Raw genomic sequence first — 23558 nt, 5'->3', positions numbered from 1 at the left:
ACACTAAAGCAAAGAGAGATTTGGGAAAGTGATTACTCAAGGTGGGTAGAATGTACTATGGGCAGCAGGAAGGAAGAGAGAAAGCAGGACATTACAGAGATGTAAGAGTTGGGGACAGACATTACTGGAGGAGAGTGGAAAAGACATCAGTTGGCATAATGTGGTGAGTGAGATGAACGTCATCAGGGAAAAAAGTAGTGTAAAAGTTAGGAATTACTTGAAGTAGTAACAGGGGGCTCTGAGATATCAAGGACTGGGTAAGGGAAGCAGGAAAATGGGATGAGTCTGGGCAGAATTTTATAGATTCATAGATTTTAAGGCCAGAAAGAACCATTGTGAACCTGTAGCCTGACCTCCTGAATAACACAGGCTATGGAATTTCACCCAGAAAAACGTGGAATGGAGAAAATTATTCTTCTCTGCTGTGTTTGCAAAGGATAGGAACATGACACTGAGGGAGGAGAGGAACTTGGATGTGGAGCTGAGGAAATATGGCTTATGGGTATGGGGAGGAGCTGGTGATCAGAATGGTGGGACTGATGAAGCTAAGCAGGAAGTTGAGGAGGTGTCCATGCCTGGGACTGCTGGCTAGGGGAGGAAGTTGCCAAGCAATACAGGAAGTACTGCTATGAAACACACCACAGAATTATTAGTCAGCACTTAACAGCCTACCCTCAAGGGAGGTGGAAGGTGGTAGGTAGTCACAGGGAGGAGATGACCCCACCATCTTCTCACCTGTATGAAATTGTCCCTCATCCTGCCCATAGGGCCTCTCTTCTGCTGGTCTTTAGAGCTGCCAATAGGATTCTTTTCCCCTCATCTCAACAGGGGAGGGGCCAGACTGAGGCTGATTTTCTCTCAATGGTAGGGGGTGGATGGAAAACATTCTTCTTCCAATTGCCCACAAAAGCCACAAAGACCAGGAGTTGGCCAGTCCAGATTAGTATTTTCCACTTACCTCCCCAAAGCAGAGGGACAGTACACAAGAAGAAAGATGCCAAGACATCTCAGTGCTCCCCGTTCCACTGGGTTGAACAGGAGCACAGTGTTTACTTAATGCTCTCCCTACAAGCTGCCAAAAGAAGACCTGAGCAGGCATCACCTCCTGTTCACACAGGCAAAGTGAGCGGCCAGAACCTTATTCTCTGTCCAATCCAAGAGCCAACTCAGACATGACTGTAGGTGATGAAAGGGGAGTTACAGATGGGAGCATGCCCTGCATTTCCAGGTATCTACCACCAAACATGGGTGATTTCACAGGTACATTTCCTCACACCTCTCTTAGTTTGCCATTGGCTCACACTCAGAGTCATCTTGAAGGTCTTCAAAAGCTGCAATCTTCGAAGCTACTGCAAAATAGAGGGTCTGTGATTCTAGAAGTAAAGCCTGTATATAACTCCCACTAGGTTAGGAAGAAAGATTGTATATTTCAAACTTAGACATTGGCCAGATGAGTTATTTATTAATGGCTACCTTTTAACATGATGTAATTTACTCTGAAGTGGGTGTACGTCTGGGGCTTTTACAAAATTCAGCCACCAGAAAGTATATAGTAAAACTGATGGGAAAAATGTTTGCTCTATAAAGTCCATGATACAAATTTATTTAAACCAAACTGAAATCCACTCTGTATACTGAAGACAACAAAAATTATGCCACTAGCTGAATTTCATTGCCAAGCTGTCAACTTGAATTTCTTCTGTTTAAAAATAGCTGTTCATTACATTCACTAATGGGCTGTCAAAGCACCACAGCACTGAACCTATATCATACACAGAAGCAATTGGGCAATGTGCATTATTATGTTTAGATTACTAGCATTTTTAACAAGACCCCTGGGCTAATTTTAAATGAGATGGTTGACTTGAACTAAATCAAAACCAATTTTATTTTACTTTAAAGTTAGTACATATTTTCTATGTGTGCCTGACTAATTCTGGCCTTAATGGAAGGTAAAACAAAAAAAAGTATTGAACACACATATAGCATATTTATCTCTCTGTGTTTGCTTTCACAAATATATTTATTCTAAGTAATATGTAACTGAATGACAAAACTAAAGTCACCAACCTAGACAATATTTCCAATAGTATGAACCAGCATTGTTTTCCCTATGAACACATAATAATGTTAACTAGAAAAATCATGCCTGAAGCATATATGCACTGATATTTTAGCATAGTTAATCAATTAGACATCTTTTAAACTAAGAAATGTATAATCTGTCTTAACAATTCACCATATAATTTAGTATATTATGAAAAAGGTGCCTAAAACCTGCAATGAGGCATCCTTACACATCATGATATCATAAACCCAAAGGAATGCCAGAATGACTTAAGGATATCAAAGAACTGTAGCTACCAAAACAATCACAGATGACTTGCAAATATAGCTAATGAATTCTAGGGCCAGCTTACTGACTTTTCTGTTTGCACATATCTTTATTTTCATTAACAGCAATGGCTGATGTAGAACTACAGAGAGAGAGAGAGAGAGAGAGAGAGAGAGAGAGAGAGAGAGAGAGAGAGAGAGAAGTTATAGTCTTGTATATATAGTTAAAAATCTTCCTCTTATGGAAAAATATCTACAATCCTATGTAGGATAGATAACATCACTGACATAAGTACGTGGCTGCTGGCAATGTTGGAGTTTAGGGTCTGTCAGTATCTTCAATATAAGATTTTATTTCCACGGGCTTGTAACTTGGCTACAAAGCATTTGCTCGAGGCTGAAGTTCAGCATGAAAGGTCTCAGCACATGGGAAATTTTTTTAATCATTTTGTTAAAATTATGTGACTGTATCAATGAAGAAGTTTCCGTGCTGGGAAAATGTCAACACCCGGAAGATAAGAATAGGCAAAAGACATACAGATGTTCTAAAAATTTGCACACAAAACCAGTAGGCAAAAAAATCAGTGCAAAAGCTTGGATTACACTAACACCAGAAGCATGAGTTAAAAATTAAGACTTTGGACCTGAATCTGGTATCACCTACATTTGTGTACATTAGGAGTAACTCCAATGAAGTCAACAAAGTTACCCAACTACAAATGGCTCTGTGTCTTCAACCCTGCCCATTGTGGCTGGTTATAGCCACACCACTAAAATAACCTATTCTGCGACACCCTGTTCAAAGGGGTATCCTGAGGAGCTCAGTCTTTATTGAATTCTCTTTTTTTCCCTAATTGAATTAAGCCAAATCTTTCATTTTATTTTGTGAAGCTTTCTTTCTATGGAATTTTTAAATATGAATCTGTCTTTTGAACTATTCTAGGTAGTGCTCCTTGGTACCAGCGGTTTTAATACTAAAATCTGAAATGGAAGGAAATGTCAAAGAAGATATATACTGTACTTAGAACACAGAATGATGAAAAAGCTTCTTAAAATGTAGAATTTATTCATTTTAACATTTTCTTTTGCAAACAAACTTTAAATGAACAGAAAGCTTGCAGAAGGTGTCAGTACTGGGGACTGAAGCTCTCTCTCCACAGAGCAGGCACATCACTGGTATTATTCTTCAAACTCGAACTAGGGGCATCCTCTCTAGGGTGAGAGGGGTAGTTCAGTCTCCATACTTCCTGGCCTCTCTGCTGAGCTATCTCCCTGACACCACTGATTTCCTGAGAAAACTACAATGCATTGGTGATCTTCCAGAAAACACCATCTGACACAAAACATTATAACACCTCCAGAGAGGCAGCTATGATCTATTGTGTTAAAATCCCCATGCAACTGTATGCATAGAGGGTGTCTCAAAGTGCAGAGAGGCCTTTGCCTTGTGATGCTCCTGAAAGTATTATCTAAGCACCTCAGCAAGAGAAGGCTCAGCAATAAAGTGGAAACTACAACAACTGGCTTTTTTGTTACCCTTGTTTTTTTAAAATACTGCCATTAAAAATATATAATGCTCTCACTGTCATTAATTCACTATGCTGAGTAAAGCAGGGAGCTGAGAAAAGCTACAAGATGGGTGGGAAAATAATAGAGAAACATACAACCATAAGAATGCCATGCTATAATAACAGATAACAAAGATAATTCTAGGTGCTGCAGCTTTTTATGTACTTTTTCTACCATACACAAGGCAAAACACAGGAAACAGAAAAATGGATGCAAGTGTCCATAAAACATATCCGAAGACAGTATAGACTTTTCTCCCAAGTAGTCTTCAGATTATGAAGGTAAGTGATGTCTAATGCTGTCATACCCTAGAGTGTAAGCATCCTTGAGTGCCTGATAAGGATAGGGCTTTCTGATGGATTAGCTAGGTATGTTGTGCCTTGATAGAATGAAAAGATAAAATGATAGATTGTATAAGGTGTGCCAGTGACAGCATCAAGTGGGAAGGATTACTATGAATATGGCTGCACAGAAAAAGCATTTACACACATATATGTCTGCAGACCACTAAGTGAGAAAAAATATTCTTTTTAAAAGGAATTGTTTGGTTATTTTGAACATTTAGGAGCACAGTGAATATAATCTATCTTTAAAGTCTCCCTTACCCCATCACTTAATTAAATTGTATATTTATTTATTGAGGGGACATCTTTTTGTATGTACTAAATGTTTTCATGTAAAGTGTGTTACCAACTAGTAACTGCTTGGTGTTTTTTTAATTTTGGCGGTGTAGCTGAGCGATATAACGACAAACCAACTACTTTTAGTTTCCCTTCCCAGGACCCCTTGGAGACTGTTAAAAATTGATTGGATACACACAACATGATTTATTTTGAGATCCCATCCATTTACTTGCCTTAATATTTTCTGTTATTACATATAACTCATACCAAAACAGCAGTATTTTGTTCCTTGGGGCATCCTGTCCACTAGTGAAAATACTGTGAATACAGCTGTTCTCACAGTATTTTCAATGAAATATCACAGGATCAGCTTGAAGCTGGTCCTATAATATTTCAAATGACAACTAGCAGGAAATAAGAACAGAACAGGAGACAAATCAGTTTAGAGGAGATGGAAAGAAATGGTGGAAGGGAAAAAAAAAAAAGGGACAAAGAAGAGCGGGAATAAAGTGAAGGAACCAGAAACTGAACTATGAATGAGAAATTGAGAAGAATAAGGCAGGGTTAGAAAAAAAAAATACTTAAATGGAAAGTGGGAAGAAGAAGCGAGAGGGAAAAATATTAGGAAAAAGCTAAAGAGGTAAAAGTGAAACTGAGAAGTGAGAGTTACTCCACTGAAATAATTTCTTCCACTCTTTAAATTAGTGGAGAGCAAAAGAAAAATGATCAGGAGGGTGGGTTTTTTGTACTCCTATAAAAATGTATCGGTTTGACTTCAATGGAAACATCTTGTAGACCACTAATCAATCAGTGGACTATCTGTAGCCTATTCCTGAGGTCCCAACTCACTAAAAATGCAATCAGGATTGCACTAGACATTGTACATTGTCCCTGCCCTGAACTCATTACTACGGATAATTGCAAAGATCTGTGCAATAAAATCTTATTTTAGGCTCTGATACACTAGAATGTCTGGAAAATGAGCTCCTAGATAGAGCTATAGCTGCAATGGAATATAACGCATTTGAAGCCCATGCCACAATGTTAAACAATAGGATGTTATCACAATTCTGTGCTGCTCTACACATTCAAAGCATCTCCACAGAATGTGAGAGTTTGAGAACCAAAGTCAAAATATTTTAAAGTTTTCAGACTGTAAATCACAACAGCACACGTGCAACCTCCCCTCCCCGCCCCACACACAAACCACAAACAACACTTCACAGACAACAATATTAAGACCATCTCCCCCTCTAACTACCACGGCATCTCCCGTCTCCTCTGTCCCTCCAATTACCTTGAGCATATAGCCTATTCCTACTGTTTTTGCTTTTTTGGCAGCTGCTCTCTCTGACAAATCCCCTCCAATCTGACTCGCTAATGAAACAGCATTTACTGAGGTACTACTGATCATCTCTTTCTCACATCAAAGGGACTTTCCTCTATGCTTTCTCATCTTGATCACTTTCCTGCCTTTGACACCATGGGTCACCCTCTTCTCTATCACTCCTCTCCCCAGGCTTCCATGAATCCATACCATCATACTTCCTCATCTACATTCCTTCACTTCTCATTACTTCATTAGGTCTGTTGGATGACTCTCATGCTCTCCCCCCTCTTCCTTTCTGTCAGCATCCTTTAAGATCCTCTCCTATTCTCCTATATTCTCCCCCCTGTGTGACCTCATCTGCAACCCCATATCTCTCTCTTCATCCCTAAACTCTGACCCACTCTTGATTCTCATATCTCCTTCTCTGACTCCCAGCTTCTGTCTCAAATGCAATATGTCAAAAAATTAACTTAGCTTTCCTCCCCCAATTTTTATCCTTTGTCACCCTACTCTCCCACCATCAACAAACCTACAGTTCTCCCAGACACTCCAGACTACAACCTCATTGTCGGCTTTGATTCCTCTCTCTCCTCCTCCCACCTCCATCTAGGCTCACTTTAAGACTTTTCCAATAGATAAAACCCTGGTCTATAGGTTGCTCATTTCTCATCTTGACGGCTGCAACCTCCACCTCTCTCTCCTGTTTCTACATGTGACCTGTTTCCCCCTCTAGTCTAATCATTTTCTCCTGCTGTTCCTATCATATTATGCTCCTCTGAAGTCTCTTTGCTAGATTTCTTCATCAAATTCTAACTCACCTTCAAAGGCTCTGCACAAATCTGCCCCCTTCTACATCTCTTCTTCCATTTCCCATTATTCCCCATCCACTATTGTACACTCTGCTCCTCTTTTTCTGTTACATACTTTCAGCTTCACTTCTATTTTTCATGTCATCTTCACAATTGGAACAGCTTCACTGCCCTTCTTCAGATCCCTCCTTAAAAAGTACTACTTTTTTAAACTAGCTCTCCAACACTGATTATCTGGCAGATGCAATAATAATTTGAAAACAGATCCTTCCTTCCTCATCTGCCAAGATCAAAACCTACATCTCTTTTGCCTTCCTTCACCACAACAGAACCAGAAGTCCAAAAGAGTACATAGTATATAGTGGTACACAGGAAAATCCTCCCCACTTCCCCAAGGGAAAACAACGTCACTGACCCCTGCAAGGAAAGGCATATATACTATTATTTGAGTTGAATAGGCTGAGTTAAGGACACAAGCCTGTGTCCATAACTCACAATTCCCCTACTTTGCTCAGCTTATCTCACATCCTAAGCATTGGGGATGAGGGTGTATTTGCTAATATTTTAATATAACCTCAACTTGCGGAGAAAATTCATAATAGCTAAAATGTATGACTTTCATTTCTAAGTTTCTGCAACAGGTGGGTCACCATTTTTAGTGATATACACACAAAAATATTTTTTTTAAAAATTCATTATTACAAATTATATAAAACAATTTAGTTTAATTATTTCAGTTTTTTAATTAAATATTGATATTCCACAATAAAACTGCAACAGAGACAGGAGGATGAATTAATAGAGAATAATGATGGGAAATATGATGACAGACATCCTGTTTATTATAGTTATAGGAGATTTCCACAAATATTTATCTCCCATTTTAATTACAATATTGCTTCTTTAAATACACATAACAAGGATATAAATTAATTCCATATTTGATCCTATCTCTGATTATTTCCTGTTAATCTGAGAAGAGGGGGTTGCCAAGTGTAGCGGAGGTCTGCATTTGCTTACCAATTGTAAAATAAGTTTTAAAAGTTTGTGACTTCTAAAATAAGCCCAGATCCCATAAAAGAGATCCTTCCATTGGGTGTCTCATTCAATGGCAAAGCACACAGCTGAACTGGTGGTAGCAACATCGATAAATGTTTAGGAAAAAATCCTACTGGAGAAAGATCATAAAGTGCAATCTAACTTAAATTAGTGGGGATACTCACATGAGTAATAGATGCAGAATCACTTTTCTGTAAAATAAATGCAAATGAAATGAATGCTCTGTTTTCAAATTACTTTCAGAACAAATAAAAAAAATCACACCTATACAAGATATATTTTCTAGAACCTAAATGGTTTGTCTTTGAAAAATATAGTAACGTAATCTTGTACCATTTTTAAGAAGGCTCCAAATTCAAGAGTGCATGCATACATTTACATATGTTTGACTTACGTGTCCATCACCAGATGCACATATACATACAATAGGATGTTCACAATTTTGAAAATTTAGGCTGAAAGATTTCACTTCTACTTCATTGCTGTGATTATCAACAGGAAATAATTTTTTTAAACTAAGCCTTCAACAGAACTTTAATTCTCGGGCTATTTTTATTTTATCAGTCACAGCTGAACATACACACTGAATTTTCAGTTCTCTCACCTCAAACACTTTGACTGGATACTTTCTGAAGAATTTCATCTGGTCAAGGAGCATCTGCCAGCTCAAAAATTATTAATAAAGCTATATTTCTAAACTATGAAGATTAAGGAGTAAAACTCTGAGAGGTTAAACAACAATCATAAAACAAATTAACTTTCCCTATCCCTTCCACACAAAAAAAAAGAGTTAAAGCTACTGTAGCATTCCTTTAATTACTTGCACATTTAATAGACACACTCATACACATGATAATGTTTTGTGTGCATAGTACACAAAAAATGGAGCAAACATTTCTCCAGAACAAAAGAAATATATTTCATGTGAAAAATAAACTACTTCCAAAGGTAAAAGGTATGTTACTGAGGCCCCCATTAGTAAATCTCTTAAAGATACAGCAGTTTTTAAATTTGCAAAGTTACCCACATTTAAATATTTACTTTGTATATGCTCTCAAAGTAAATATGAAAGTAATGGGCGAGGAGGTAAAATATAGCTCAAAAAGCAGGAAGTTATAACTGAGACACTTTTGGTCATTAAAAATATCTTGATTCAGGTTCTCCCTCTCTCTCCTCACATTAAGATTTCTAGTTTGTTGATGAACCAACCGTGTTTGGCATAATTAACACTAAGATCTTCAGAACTCAATGACTGAAAATAATTGCTTCTCTCTTTTCTTTCCTGAATACACTGAAGCCCAACCTAAAGATTTAGAGCTGACTGGACAAATATAAAGGATGTCAGAAACAGTGACCGCTGACATGCCATTCAAGGCACATGGAAGAGAGTTCAGGCTTGAATGCCTCTAAACCGCTCATTGGTAAGATCAGCTATCAGTGAGACACAGTGTAAGTCAGCACAATTCACTGAGCCTGCTATGACCTTAAAATCATTGCTCCTGGGGCATGTTCATCCACCAATTAGTTTATATGCTCACTGGAAATCCATTGCTCAGTAAATGCACTGGTCTCTCATTCCACAGTGTTGATGAAGTGTGTGTGATGGCTTTCTCTTCACAACTTGACCCCTAAAGCTGACCCATCGGGAACAGAAATATTCATGCCACTTGAGCACATCCTTGGTTATCTCAGATTTTGATATTTTCTTTAAAAACTACCATCACTCACATTTTTCTCTTAACTTTAAATGCTAGGCAGTTGATGAAGTGAACAGAGTTTCAATTTTTTAAAACACACACACACCCCTTTTGTGGATATGCCTTTATATATATATGTGTGTGTGTGTGTGTATATGACATATATACACACACACACACACACGTCATATACACATATATAAGGCATAGCTACAAAAGTTTTAGAAGCATTGAGTGATATAAAGATTTGTTCTTTAAAAATAAAATATTGTCCTGTCTGGAATACAGTTTTTAAGCTTTAATATCAGCATTTTCATCCCCCATAGGTTTATCTTGCCAGGAGTTGCAAGATGATTTAAAAAATTAGGCAGTTGGGCTCTTGTATTCATTTGATTCAACAAGAATCAGGCACCGAACAGAAGATTAATTACATATATTCTAAATGCATTTACAATAATTATGTATATCATGTGCCTTTTTCTGTATAGAATGCCCTCTATCTATACCAGCTTTCCAAGCTATGACCCTCTGAAAACAGGAAGTGAACTAAAAAACAGTTACCATCTTTTTGTAACTGATGTTCTTCGAGATGTGTTGCTCATGTCCATTCCATTGCAGGTGTGTTCGCGCCCATGTGTGCGGTCATCGGAGATTTTTGCCTTAGCAGTATCTGTAGGGCTGGTTGTGTGACCCCCTTGAGTGCCGTGCTTATGTGCTGGTATATCAGGTGCTGCCAGCTGTACGCCCTCTCAATTCCTTGTTGCTGACATCTCCGACAGAAGTGCAGGAGGGTGGGTAATGGAATAGAATGGACATGAGCAACACATTTCAAAGAACAATAGTTACCAAAAGGCGGGTAACTGTTTTTAATTCTTTGAGTGCTTGCTCATGTCGATTCCATTCTCTTGGATCGGAACCTATGCCAGGAAGGCTGCGGATGACACCTGTGCCCCTGTCGAGTGAGCCGTCACGATTGCCGGTCGGGCTCATAACAGTAGCCAGGAACAGCTGCATTGACTTACGGAACAGCTTTGTTCTATCTATGTAGAAAGCCAGCACCCTCCTGATGTCCAGAGTGTATAGCCTCCGCTCCTCATCCGATGCATGAGGCTTAGGACAGAAGACAGGTAAAAATATATCCTGGCCAGCATGAAACTGGGTCATGACCTTGGACAAAAACACTGGGTGCAGAAAAGGGGTGGCTACTGACAGGTCCAACAACATGCCGAACCAGTGATGACAGGGCCACATAGTGACCATGAGGATAACTCTCACTGTGTCCAGCTTGACTTTCATAGGACCCTGTGGATCAGTGGTACTGGCAGAAAGGCATACATGAGGGATGAGGAAGGCATCTGAAAGGGAACTTCTGTCCAGACCCTGGATGGAGCAGAACCAGTGGCACTTCCTATTCTGCTTGGACATGAACAGGTCCACCTGGGGAGTTCCCCACCTTTGGAAAATTACATCAACCACCTCCGGATGGAGGGACCACTCGTGGCAAGATGAGAAGGTCCTGCTGAGGCGATCTGCTAGGACGTTCTTGGAGCCAGTAGATGGGCGGTGATTAGATGAATGGTATGCCGCACGAAGAAGTCCCCAGGGCTGAGCGCTTCCTGATAAAGGGCTGAGGATCTAGCTCCTCCCTTCCTGTTGATGTAATACATCACGGCAGTATTGTCCACCAGGACCTGAACCACCTTGCCTCTCAGGTACAGCAAGAATGCCTGGCAGGCCAGGCGAACCATTCTGAGTTCCCGGACGTTGATATGAAGGGCTAGATCACCCTGTAGCCAGCGGCTCTGGGTGGTGAGCTCACCCAGCTGGGTTCCCCAGCCCAGATCCAAGGCATTGGAGACCAGAGTCAGCAATGGGGATGCGAAGGGAACCCCCTGCAGCACCAACTTGGGGTCCAGCCACCAATTCAGGGACGAAATGACATGGCTCGGTATCGATACCACTTGGTCCAGGGAGTGTCTGTTAGGGATATAGACCGAGGCCAGCCATGCCTGCAGAGGCGGCAGATGAAGTTTAGCGTGGCTGACCATGTATGTGCATGAGGCCATGTGCCCCTCCAGACGTAGGCAAGTGCGGGCTGTAGTGAGCGGATGGTCTCTTAAATGGCTGATGAGGTCCACCATGGCCCCAAACAGTGCTTCTGAAAATGGCCCCAAAGAACTCTATGCATTGAACTGGCGTTAACATGGACTTTTCTGTGTTTATCAACAGGACCAGGTTGCGGTAGTTGGAGCACACCAGGTCGAGGCTTCTCTGTGCCTGGTCCGGAGACCTGCCTTTGATGAGCCAGTCATCAAGGTACGGAAATAGGTGGACCCCCTTGACATCTGAGGTAAGCGGCGTCATGCACTTTGTGAACATCCTCAGGGCTGAAGAGAGGCCAAAGGCTAGCACCATGAACTGGAAATGGCACTCTCCCACGACAAAACAGAGGAAGCACCTGTGACCCAGGAATATAGAAATATGGAAGTGAGCATCTTTTAAGTTGAGCACGGTGTACCAGTCTCCTGGATCCAGGGAGGGGATGACGGAGGCCAGGGAGACCATGCGAAATTTCAAGTTCTTGAGAGACTTGTTGAGGCGGCACAGGTCCAGGATGGGTCTGGGGCCACCTTTTGCTTTTGGGATTAGGAAGTATCGGGAGGAGAACCCCTTTTCTTTCATATCCTGAGGAATCTCCTCCATGGCCCCCAGACTCAGAAGGTTGTCAACATCCTGAATGAGGAGTTGCTCATGAGAAGAGGGACAGGGAAATGGGGTGGGTGCGACAGCCAAAAATTGGCAGGTAAGCCCCGAGCTATTAAGTCCAGGACCCAACAGTCTGACATAATTCACAACCAGGCAAAGTGGTAGGGAAAAAGGCAGCCGGGGAAAGATAGCAGCAGATCCAGGGAATTGGCTGGGGCATCGCTCTCAAGTGTGCTAGCAAAACAGGCACTTCTGCCCTGCCATGTTTGGCCTAGCTAGGCTCTGCAAGTCAGCAGGAGGCAGAAGGATGGCAATGACCAAATGCACTGTCCCTGTCCCTTCTTCTGGCACGTTCAGGATGAGGCTACCATGAACTTGGCAGCAGAGGCGGCCAGAACAGCTTCTGCACTAACTGTGGCGTGTGAATGCCCAGCGAACGGAGGGTAACTTTGGTGTCCTTCACCCCGTGCAGCCTTACCTCACACTGATCGGAAAACAGACTGTTCCCATCAAAAGGAAGGTCTTGAATGGCGTGCTGCATCTCCTGAGAGAGCCCAGCGGTTTGAAGCCAGGAGCTGCACCTCATTACTACCGTGGACACCACCACCCTGGCCGCCAAGTCCACCACATCCCATGCCATCTACAGGGCGCAGCAGGCCACCAACGTGCCCTCCTGCACCAGGGTGACGAATTCCTGGACCTGGTCTTGCAGGAGGGATGCCTTAAATTTATGGAGAGTGTCCCATAAATTGAAGTTATAACGGCCCAAGAGGGCCTGGTGGTTTGCCACACAAAACTTTTACACTTACACTTGTAGTGGAATAAATTTTTCTTCCAAACAAGTCCCGCCACTTGGCCTCCTTATTTTTGGGGGGTGGAACTGGATTGCCCTTGCTTCTCCTTTAAATTGGCCGCGGAGACCACCAGCGAGCCATGGGGAGGGTGGGTATAAAGATATTAAAAATTTTTGGCCATGATAAAGTACTTTTTCTCAGCCCATCTTGAGGTGGAAGGGATGAAGGAGGGAGTCTGCAAATGGCCTTGGCAATTTTGAAGACCCCTTCATGCACCAGTCATGCAATATGGGTAGGGGTTGAGGCTGACAGGACATTTAATAGAGTACCCTCCTGTTCAGCCATCTCTTCCACTTGTAGGCCCAGGTTTTCGGCCACCTGCCAGAGTAAGGCCTGGTGGTCCTTAAAGTCATCAGACAGGCTGGTGCTGGAGGGTCCCGTGACCACCCCATCAGGGCTATATCAGTGGGGGGGGGGGGACTTTTCCTTCTCCTCCGCTGGAGAGGATGGTTTGGGAGTAGGCACAGCCTCTTGGGACTCTGCCAACGGGTGTGCTTCCAGTACCAGGCCCAGTGCCAATGGCCACTGTCCTGTGGCAGCGGCCGACGAAAGTACCGAAGGGGGCATCGTCATGACTGGAACCCCACAAGCATTCCAACATGGCCACTGAGCAGGCCACTGCCCCAGCTGCCACTGCCCTGCTGCTGCCGATGCTGGCTCAGATGCCCAATCTCTCCACTGAAATCGAGGTGGCAGGCTGAAAAGGCCCTCGGTTCCAGAGGAGCCCCCTTCCGGAGACCACAGAGGGGCTGTCGAGGCCTGGATCTGTCTAGAGACCACTGACACTGGAGACCGATCTCCTGCCCGAGGGGACCGGTACCAAAAGTGCAGCGAGTGGGTCCGGTGCCAAGGAGATTGGAGGTGGGAATGAGATTGTTCCCACGGTGTCGGTGACCAGGATCTGTGTCAGGACGACGACCTCCGGAACAGCGATCAGTGTCAGTAATAGGGAAACCGGTGCCTCCCTCTTGAGTATTGCCACCCTTACTTCTGAGCTGCTACCTGTAGAGCTGGGTCCTCAGTCAGCAGCCACCGGTATCCAGTTTTGAAGGCAACACAGAAGTAAGGGTGGCAATACCGCGATGCCCCTAAAATAACCTTGTGACCCCCCTGCAACTCCTTTTTGGTTCCGGACCCCCAATTTGAGAAACGCTGGTCTCCCACATGAAATCTGTAAAGTATCGGGTAAAAGCACACAAAAGACCAGATTTCACAGGAAGAGACCAGATTTCATGGTCCGTGATGTGTTTTTCATGGCCGTGAATTTGGTAGGGCCCTAATCATCACTGTACCTTTTTCCATGCCACCATTTGACCTGAAACAATCTTCCTCTTCTTGTTCATCAAGCAAGCTCTCTCTTCTCATTTATATCCTTCATGAAAATTCACCATTTATCTTCCTTCTTTTATATATTAGAAAAAAATTTACTAATTCACCAAGATGTACCTTAACTGAGTAACCACAATATTTAACACAGATAAACAGGATGACCCTAGAATTAGACTAGTTAGCCTGACATAATTCCTGGGCAGAATCATAGAAAGCCTTATAAGACTTGCAGTCAGCAAATAATTAAAAGTTGGTAGAATAATTGGTTCCAATCCAATATTTATGGAAAATAGCTCTTGTCTAACAAACTTGAGACCATTTTTTGCTGAGAGTACAAGTCTGGTTGATGAAAGGTACGTAAATTGTCACTTAGACTTCTGCAAATCTTAGTAACAATTCCATTTTGATTTAAAATGTTATCACTATACAAAAAATCAAGGTACGGCATATTAAAATTGGTTAATAGATCTTAAAAAGCTATTGAAAATGGGGAATAATCGTCTTATGAGGGCGTTTCTAATAGGATCCCACCGGGATCTGTGCTTGCCCAAATATCTTTATCAATGATCAGGAAGAAAATATAAAATTATTACTGGTAAAGCTAATAGATTACACAGAAATTGGTGGAGAGATAAATAATGATAAACGTCAGGTCAGTTATACACAGCGATAGTGATAGTTTAGTGAACTGGATGCATTTGAATAACGTGTTTTAATACAGCCAAATGTAAGGTCATACATCCAAGAACAAAGACATGCAGGATGGGAGACTGTATTCTGGAAACTGGTGACTCTGCAAAATACATAGGGGTACTGGTAGATAACTACTGAACATAAGCTTCCAATGTGATGCTGTGGCTAAGGGTATGTCTACACTACGAAATTAGGTCGAATTTATAGAAGTCAGTTTTTTAGAAATCGGTTTTATATATTCGAGTGTGTGTGTCCCCACAGAAAATGCTCTAAGTGCATTAAGTGCATTAACTCGGCGGAGTGCTTCCACAGTACCGAGGCAAGCGTCGACTTCCAGAGTGTTGCACGGTGGGTAGCTATCCCACAGTTCCCGCAGTCTCCGCTGCCCATTGGAATTCTGGGTTGAGATCCCAATGCCTGATGGGGCTAAAACATTGTCGCGGGTGGTTCTGGGTACATATCGTCAGGCCCCCGTTCCCTCCCTCCCTCCGTGAAAGCAGCAGCAGACCATTGTTTCGCGCCTTTTTTCTTGAGTTACCTGTGCAGACGCCATACCACGCCAAGCATGGAGCCCGCTCAGGTAACCGTCACCGTATGTATCCTGGGTGCTGGCAGACGTGGTACTGCATTGCTACACAGCAGCATCAACCCATTGCCTTGTGGCAGCAGACAGTACAGTAGGACTGTTAGCCGTCATCGTCATGTCAGAGGTGCTCCTGGCCACGTTGGCCAGGAGCGCCTGGGCAGACATGGGCGCAGGGACTAAATTTGGAGTGACTTGACCAGGTCATTCTCTTTAGTCCTGCAGTCAGTCCTATTGAACCATCTTATGGTGAGCTGGCAGGCGATTTTATGTGCGGACGCCATACCAAGGCAAGCATGGAGGCCGCTCAGCTCACTTTGGCAATTAGGAGCACATTAAACACCACACGCATTATCGAGCAATATATGCAGCACCAGAACCTGGCAGAGCGATACCGGGTGAGGAGGCGACGTCAGCGCGGTCACGTGAGTGATCAGGACATGGACACAGATTTCTCTCAAAGCACGGGCCCTGCCAATGCATGCATCATGGTGCTAATGGGGCAGGTTCATGCCGTGGAACGCCAATTCTGGGCTCGGGAAACAAGCACAGACTGGTGGGACTGCATAGTGTCGCAGGTCTGGGACGATTCCCAATGGCTGCGAAACTTTCGCATGCGTAAGGGCACTTTCATGGAACTTTGTGACTTACTTTCCCCTGCCCTGAAGCGCATGAATACCAAGATGAGAGCAGCCCTCACAGTTGAGAAGTGAGTGGCAATAGTCCTGTGGAAGCTTGCAACGCCAGACAGCTACCGGTCAGTTGGGAATCAATTTGGAGTGGGCAAATCTACTGTGGGGGCTGCTGTGATGCAAGTAGCCAACGCAATCAAAGTTCTGCTGATATTAAGGGTAGTGACCCTGGGAAATGTGCAGGTGATAGTGAATGGCTTTGCTGCAATGGGATTCCCTAACTGTGATGGGGCCATAGATGGAACCCATATCCCTATCTTGGCACCGGAGCACCAAGCCGGCAAGTACATAAACCGCAAGGGGTACTTTTCAATAGTGCTGCAAGCACTTGTGGATCACAAAGGGACGTTTCACCAACATCAACGTGGGATAGCCGGGAAAGGTACATGACGCTCGCATCTTCAGAAACTCTGGTCTGTTTCAAAAGCTGCAGGGACTTTATTCCCAGACCAGAAAATAACTGTTGGGGATGTTGAAATGCCTATAGTTATCCGTGAGGACCCAGCCTACCCCTTAATGCCATGGCTCATGAAGCCATACACAGGCAGCCTGGACAGTAGTCAGGAGCTCTTCAACTATAGGCTGAGCAAGGGCAGAATGGTGGTAGAATGTGCATTTGGACATTTAAAGGCGCGCTGGCGCAGTTTACTGACTAGCTTGGACCTCAGCGAAACCAATATTCCCACTGTTATTACTGCTTGCTGGGCGCTCCACAATATCAGAGAGTAAGGGGGAGACGTTTATGGCAGGGTGGGAGGTTGAGGCAAATCGCCTGGCTGCTGGTTACGCACAGCCAGACACCAGGGCGGTTAGAAGCGCACAGGAGGGCACGGTGCACATCAGAGAAGCTTTGAAAACCAGTTTCATGACAGGCCAGGCTACGGTGTGAAAGTTCTGTTTGTTTCTCCTTGATGAAACCCCCCATCCCTTGGTTCACTCTACTTCCCTGTAAACTAACCACCCTCCCCTCCTCCCTTCGATCACTGCTTGCAGAGGCAATAAAGTCATTGTTGCTTCGCATTCATGCATTCTTTATTCATTCATCACACAAATAGGGGGATGACTACCAAGGTAGCCCAGGAGGGGTGGTGGAGGAGGGAAGGACAAGGACACACAGCACTTTAAAAGTTTACAACTTTAAAATTTACTGAATGCCAGCCTTCTGTTTTTTGGGCAATCCTCTGTGGTGGAGTTCCTGGTTGGCCGGAGGCCCCCCCACCGCATTCTTGAGCGTTTGGGTGTGGAGGCTATGGAACTTGGGGAGGAGGGTGGTTGGTTACACAGGGGCTGTAGTGGCAGTCTGTGCTCCAGCTGCCTTTGCTGCACCTCAACCATACACTGGAGCATACTGGTTTGATCCTCCAGCAGCCTCAGCATTGAATCCTGCCTCCTCTCATCACGCTGCCGCCACATTTGAGCTTCAGCCCTGTCTTCAGCCCGCCACTTACTCTCTTCAGCCCGCCACCTCTCCTCCCGGTCATTATGTGCTTTCCTGCACTCTGACATTATTTGCCTCCACGCATTCGTCTGTGCTCTGTCAGTGTGGGAGGACAGCATGAGCTCAGAGAACATTTCATCGCGAGTGCATTTTTTTTTCTTTCTAATCTTCACTAGCCTCTGGGAAGGAGAAGATCCTGTGATCATTGAAACACATGCAGCTGGTGGAGAAAAAAAAAGGGACAGCGGTATTTAAAAAGACACATTTTATAAAACAGCGGCTACACTTTTTCAGGGTAAACCTTGCTGTTAACATTACATACATAGCATATGTGCTTTCGTTACAAGGTCGCATTTTGCCTCCCCCCATCGCGTGGCTATCCTACCCCCTCAACTCTCTCCCCTCCCCGTGGCTAACAGCGGGGAACATTTCTGTTCAGCCACAGGCAAACAGCCCAGCACGAACGGGCACCTCTGAGTGTCCCCTGAAGAAAAGCACCCTATTTCAGCCAGGTGACCATGAATGATATCTCACTCTCCTGAGGATAACACAGAGAGTATAAAGAACGGATGTTGTTTGAACGCCAGCAAACATACACTGCAATGCTTTGTTCTACAATGATTCCCGAGTACGTGTTACTGGCCTGGAGTGGTAAAGTGTCCTACCACGGAGGACGCAATAATGCTGCCCTCCCCAGAAACCTTTTGCAAAGGCTTTGGGAGTACATCCAGGAGAGCCACGAATGCCAGGGCAAATTAATCATTAAACATGCTTGCTTTTAAACCATGTATAGTATTTTAAAAGGTACACTCACCGGAGGTCCCTTCTCCGCCTGGCGGGTCCGGGAGGCAGCCTTGCGTGGGTTCAGGGGGTACTGGCTCCAGGTCCAAGGTGAGAAACAGTTCCTGGCTGTCAGGAAAACCGGTTTCTCCGCTTGCTTGCTGTGAGCTATCATCTTCTTCGTCCCCAAAACCTGCTTCCGTGTTGCCTCCATCTCCATTGAAGGAGTCAAACAACACGGCTGGGGTAGTGGTGGCTGAACCCCCTAAAATGGCATGCAGCTCATCATAGAAGTGGCATGTTTGGGGCTCTGACCCGGAGCGGCCGTTCGCCTCTCTGGTTTTCTGGTAGGTTGCCTCAGCTCCTTAAGTTTCACGTAACATTGCTTCAGGTCCCTGTTATGGCCTCTGTCCTTCATGCCCTGGGAGATTCTGACAAAGGTTTTGGCATTTCGAAAACTGGAACGGAGTTCTGATAGCACGGATTCCTCTCCCCATACAGCGATCAGATCCCGTACCTCCCATTCAGTCCATGCTGGAGCTCTTTTGCAATGCTGGGACTCCATCATGGTCACCTCTGCTGATGAGCTCTGCATGGTCACCTCTGCTGATGAGCTCTGCATGGTCACCTGCAGCTTGCCATGCTGGCCAAACAGGAAATGAGATTCAAAAGTTCGCAGTTCTTTTCCTGTCTACCTGGCCATTGCATCTGAGTTGAGAGTGCTGTCCAGAGCGGTCACAATGGAGCACTCTAGAATAGCTCCCGGAGGCCAATACCGTCGAATTGTGTCCACAGTACCCCAAATTCGACCCGGCATGGCCGATTTAAGCACTAATCCACTTGTCAGGGGTGGAGTAAGGAAATTAATTTTAAGAGCCCTTTAAGTCGAAATAAAGGGCTTCATCGTGTGGACGCGTGGAGGTTTACATCGATTTAACGCTGCTAAATTCGACCTAAAGTCCTAGTGTAGACCAGGGCTTAGAAAGCTAACATAAACTGTGGATGAATAGGGAGGTGGTATTACCTCTGTATACAGCATTGGTGAGACTAGAGTTGGGCATTTGATAGGTGCAAAAATAACTGGTCAATTGACCGGTCAAATATTGGACAAATATTGTCAAGTAATGTCAAAAAGGTCAAATCATTTAAAGCACTAATTTCTTAGAGCAGTAACAAGAGTAACAAAAAAGAGTGAGATTTTATGGTCTCTAACAGGCTTAGCCTTAGAGAGATACCTATGCCTAACTACATAAAACAAGTTACTTAACTGAATTATTTTAACACAGAAAAATGCAAAACACAATGATATGACATTCAAAAAAATGAAAGAACAGTTAGTATTACCTTTTTAAAATCAATGTTAGGTTAGCATTTAATGTTATTCAAGACTGAACAATTACAAAAGAAAAAAAGAATGAAATTAAACAGAAATAAAACAAACACAAGCAACTATAAAAGAAAAAAGTCATTTTAAAATGCACTTAGGTAGGCAGCAGGCCAACTCGATGAGCAGCTTAATGGCTGTGTTTTTCTCTTTGTGTTGGGGAATGAGGTTTAATGAACCCTCCTCTTTCTCCCCCAATCCCTTCTGAGTTAATTTCTGTATATTTGTCTAGTCAGTTTAGGTTGCAAGATCTTCAGGGCAGGGACTCTCTCTTTTAACTTGGAAAATGTGCTTTGCAAACTGCCATGTATACTGATGGCCTGGTATACAAATAAAAATATACATACATACAATGCTTACTCTAGAAAACTCCAGCCAATTAAGATGCTTAATTTTCAATTAGTTCACCTTTTTCTTAACAGGTGATATTAGCATATAGTAAAGTGAGTGATCAAGATATTTAAGTAGGTTTGCTAACAGATGGCACCACTGTGACAGATTTAAGTTATTAATTTTACTAAAAAGAAAAGCAGTACATGAGGCACCTTAGAGACTAACAAATTTATTTGAGCATAAGCTTTCCTGAGCTATAGCTCACTTCATCGGATGCATCCAATGAAGTGAGCTGTAGCTCACGAAAGCTTATGCTCAAATAAATTGGTTAATCTCTAAGGTGCCACAAGTACTCCTTTTCTTTTTGCGAATACAGACTAACACGGCTGCTACTCTGAAACCTGTCATTAATTTTAGTGTGACTGTGATACCATGACACAATAAAAAAAAGTAGACCGCCGCCTACATCTGGATATTTTTGCTGCAATATCTGACAATATTTGATGATGGTCAACTAATGGGAAGTCAGTTGTCTGGTCAATTGACATTACTTGACCGGTCAAGTGACCTGCTTGCCAAACCTAGGTGAGACCATTATTAGAATAATGTATCCAGTTCTAGTGTCCACAGTTCTAAAAAGGATACTGAAAAATCAGAAAGGGATCAGAAAAGAGCCACAAGAACAATCTGAGGTCTGAAAATCCTTCCTGACAATGACAGATTTAAAAAGTTCTATCTATTTAGTTTATCAAAGAGAAGGTAAAGCACTGACTTGTTCATTGTCTATAAATACCTGCATGGATAGAAGGCTTTTGATAGTAGAAGGTTTTTAATCTAGAAAACAAAGGCATAACAAGATCCAGTGGCTGAATGCAGAAACTAGACAAATTCAGACGAGAAATAAGGTACACATTTTTAACAAAGGATAATTAACCACTGGAAAATGTACTTAGGAATGTGGTGGATACTCCATCATTAACGTCTTTAAATCAAGACTGGATGTCTTTCTAAATGCTATGCGCTGGCTCAGCCAGAAGTTACAGAATTTCACTCAGGAATTACTGAGTGAAATTCAATGGTTTATGTTACGCAGGTGAGCAGACTAGATTATCATAATGTTCGTTTTGACCTTGAGTGAAATCCTGCCTCTACTGAAATCAATACAAATTTTGCCATTGACTTCAACACAGCCAAGATTTTAACCCATGAATTATTGTACAAATGTAAACCTAATCTCTCTGCACTTCACTCTTCCTTACTGATGTCAGGTCTCAGATTTACACCCTGATTCTACACTGAGAACTGCACGTGCACAGGGCCTCAGAGTGTAGGCTGTCTCTTGTCAGGGTTAATGCCTCTGTTTGCTGTGAAGTGCTCTAGACTTTTGGACACATTAATATAATAAAGAATAATATATTAAGAGGTTCATCCATTTCTAAAATGTCAGAAAATAGCTTTTTATTATTCTATTTTCTGGCAAGGCTTTTAATACACTTTACCAAAAATGTAATCTCTCAAGTAAGTGTCTGATTGTAAATTAGGATTTATTTGTTTTAAAGAACTACTGTATATCAACATTTATTATAACAATATGATTGTGGCACCCAAATTGACTAATTATTCAGAAGACCTGGGTTTGGGAGCATCTTAGTGGCTTCTCATCACAACAGATAACAGAGGTGACATCTTTGGTCTTTAGAAGGAAAACAGATTATGAGACAGAGTGAACAGAATCCTGAAGCCTATCATGGCTGGCCATCCCACAGAGTAACACTGAAGCAGTCCCAGAGAATGCTGCCCATCTCATTCCTTTTTCCGGGAAAATAAATGTATTAAAGTGACAGTCACTGCAAAAAAGGTAGAAGAGGGCTTGTTAGAGGGGGAAACTACAGCCCCAGAATGAAAAGGTAAACAAAGAAAACCCAAACAAACATGCACAGATTAACCTGAGACAGAAGGAAGGGGCATATATCCTACAGAGTATGAATACAATCAAAGAAGTCACATTGACATGCACAGCATTGCAGACCAGAGATAAGGAACATAAGAGAGCACTAAATAATTAGCCAATTTATTTAAGAAGATCAGCATGGAAAGGCTTATGATTATTTGGTAAGGAGGATGTACATAAGAGAGAGAGTAAATAACTAACAGCACAAACTATATGCTATTCAGAACTGTTTCAGAACGCAAATTTTAAAGATATTCAGGGTTCAAAATTATTTGGCTCTGTCACTATCATAATTGTGATCCCAACTCTATCATTACTTTTCTTCCCAAGTCAGTCTACCTTCTGTCTTCCTCGCCCCTTTTGCACAAACTTCCCAAACATTAAGAAGGTCCCATTATCTCTGTATCCACAGTATCTAGCTTCAGAAAATGTAGGATCCCTGTTAATGCAGTACCCAAACTCCGAATACAGCAATCAAGATGTGTTTAACTTTATCATAATGGCTTCTACTATTTCCATTTCCCAGCTTTTTGGTAGCTTTATTGGCAATTTTATTGCTTTGTTTTCTTTCCTGCTGTTTCTCCTCTTGTGAGTGTGCATGTAATTTCTTGTCTTTAGTAACCATGGGAAGACCTGAATCCATAGCTGAGTTTGGCAACACGCTCTGGAGATGACAGTTGAGGATTTAGTCCTCTCTCTTTAGTTATGTTTGTCCATAGCTGAAGACCTTCCATCGCAAATGCTCTATTTCAAGCTTGTTCAGATGTAGGGGTATGGAATTGCTGCCATAAGAGGAGAGATTAATAAGAATGGGACTTTTCAGCTTGGAAAAGAGACGACTAAGGGAGGATATGATAGAGATTCATAAAATCATGACTGGTGTGGAGAATGTAAATAAGGAAGTGTTATTTACTCCTTCTCATAACATAAGAATTAGGGTTAACTAAATGAAATAAACAGACAGCAGATTTAAAACAAGCAAAAGGAAATATTTTCTCATACAACGCACAGTCAACCTGTGGAACTCCTTGACAGAGAATGTTGTGAAGGCCAAGACAATAACAGGGTTCAAAAAGGAACTAGGTAAGTTCATGGAGGATAGGTCCATCAATGGCTATTGTAGTGAGGCGGTGTTGCTCCCCACCCCCCGGAGAGGGACAAGCCCTTCCAGATGCCAGAGTGGACGGAGCTAGGAAGCTCTGAGCCCACCCCTCAGAGGGTCAGGCGGCGTCCCAGAAGTACACAGGCTTGACCTCCAGACTCACTGGAGAGACAGCCACCGAGGAGGCCAGATGCCTCCAGCCTAGCCCGTGACTGGGAAGCCCCTGCGGCCCTAGGTGCACCCAAGGACTGGCCTGACCTGCCCCACGCCGGCTACCCGGAGGAGTTGCCGG

General features: G+C 43.0%; 1 protein-coding gene and 1 long non-coding RNA gene across 3 annotated transcripts in view; one reads left to right on the top strand and one right to left on the bottom strand.

Moving 5' to 3' along the window:
* The window catches only part of CAMKMT (calmodulin-lysine N-methyltransferase), a 340323-nt gene that overhangs the window by 225451 nt on the left and 91314 nt on the right, over nucleotides 1-23558 (bottom strand). The window lies entirely within an intron of this gene.
* Nucleotides 10606-23075, top strand: LOC122465210. Its single transcript, XR_006289880.1, has 3 exons — nucleotides 10606-10619; nucleotides 19676-19687; nucleotides 22928-23075. It is a non-coding gene; the product is annotated as an uncharacterized LOC122465210 (long non-coding RNA).

The sequence above is a fragment of the Chelonia mydas genome, chromosome 3 (genome assembly GCF_015237465.2).
Source record: "Chelonia mydas isolate rCheMyd1 chromosome 3, rCheMyd1.pri.v2, whole genome shotgun sequence".
In the NCBI taxonomy this organism is placed as follows: Eukaryota; Metazoa; Chordata; order Testudines; family Cheloniidae; genus Chelonia; species Chelonia mydas.
This window is presented reverse-complemented; position numbering and strand designations above follow the sequence as displayed.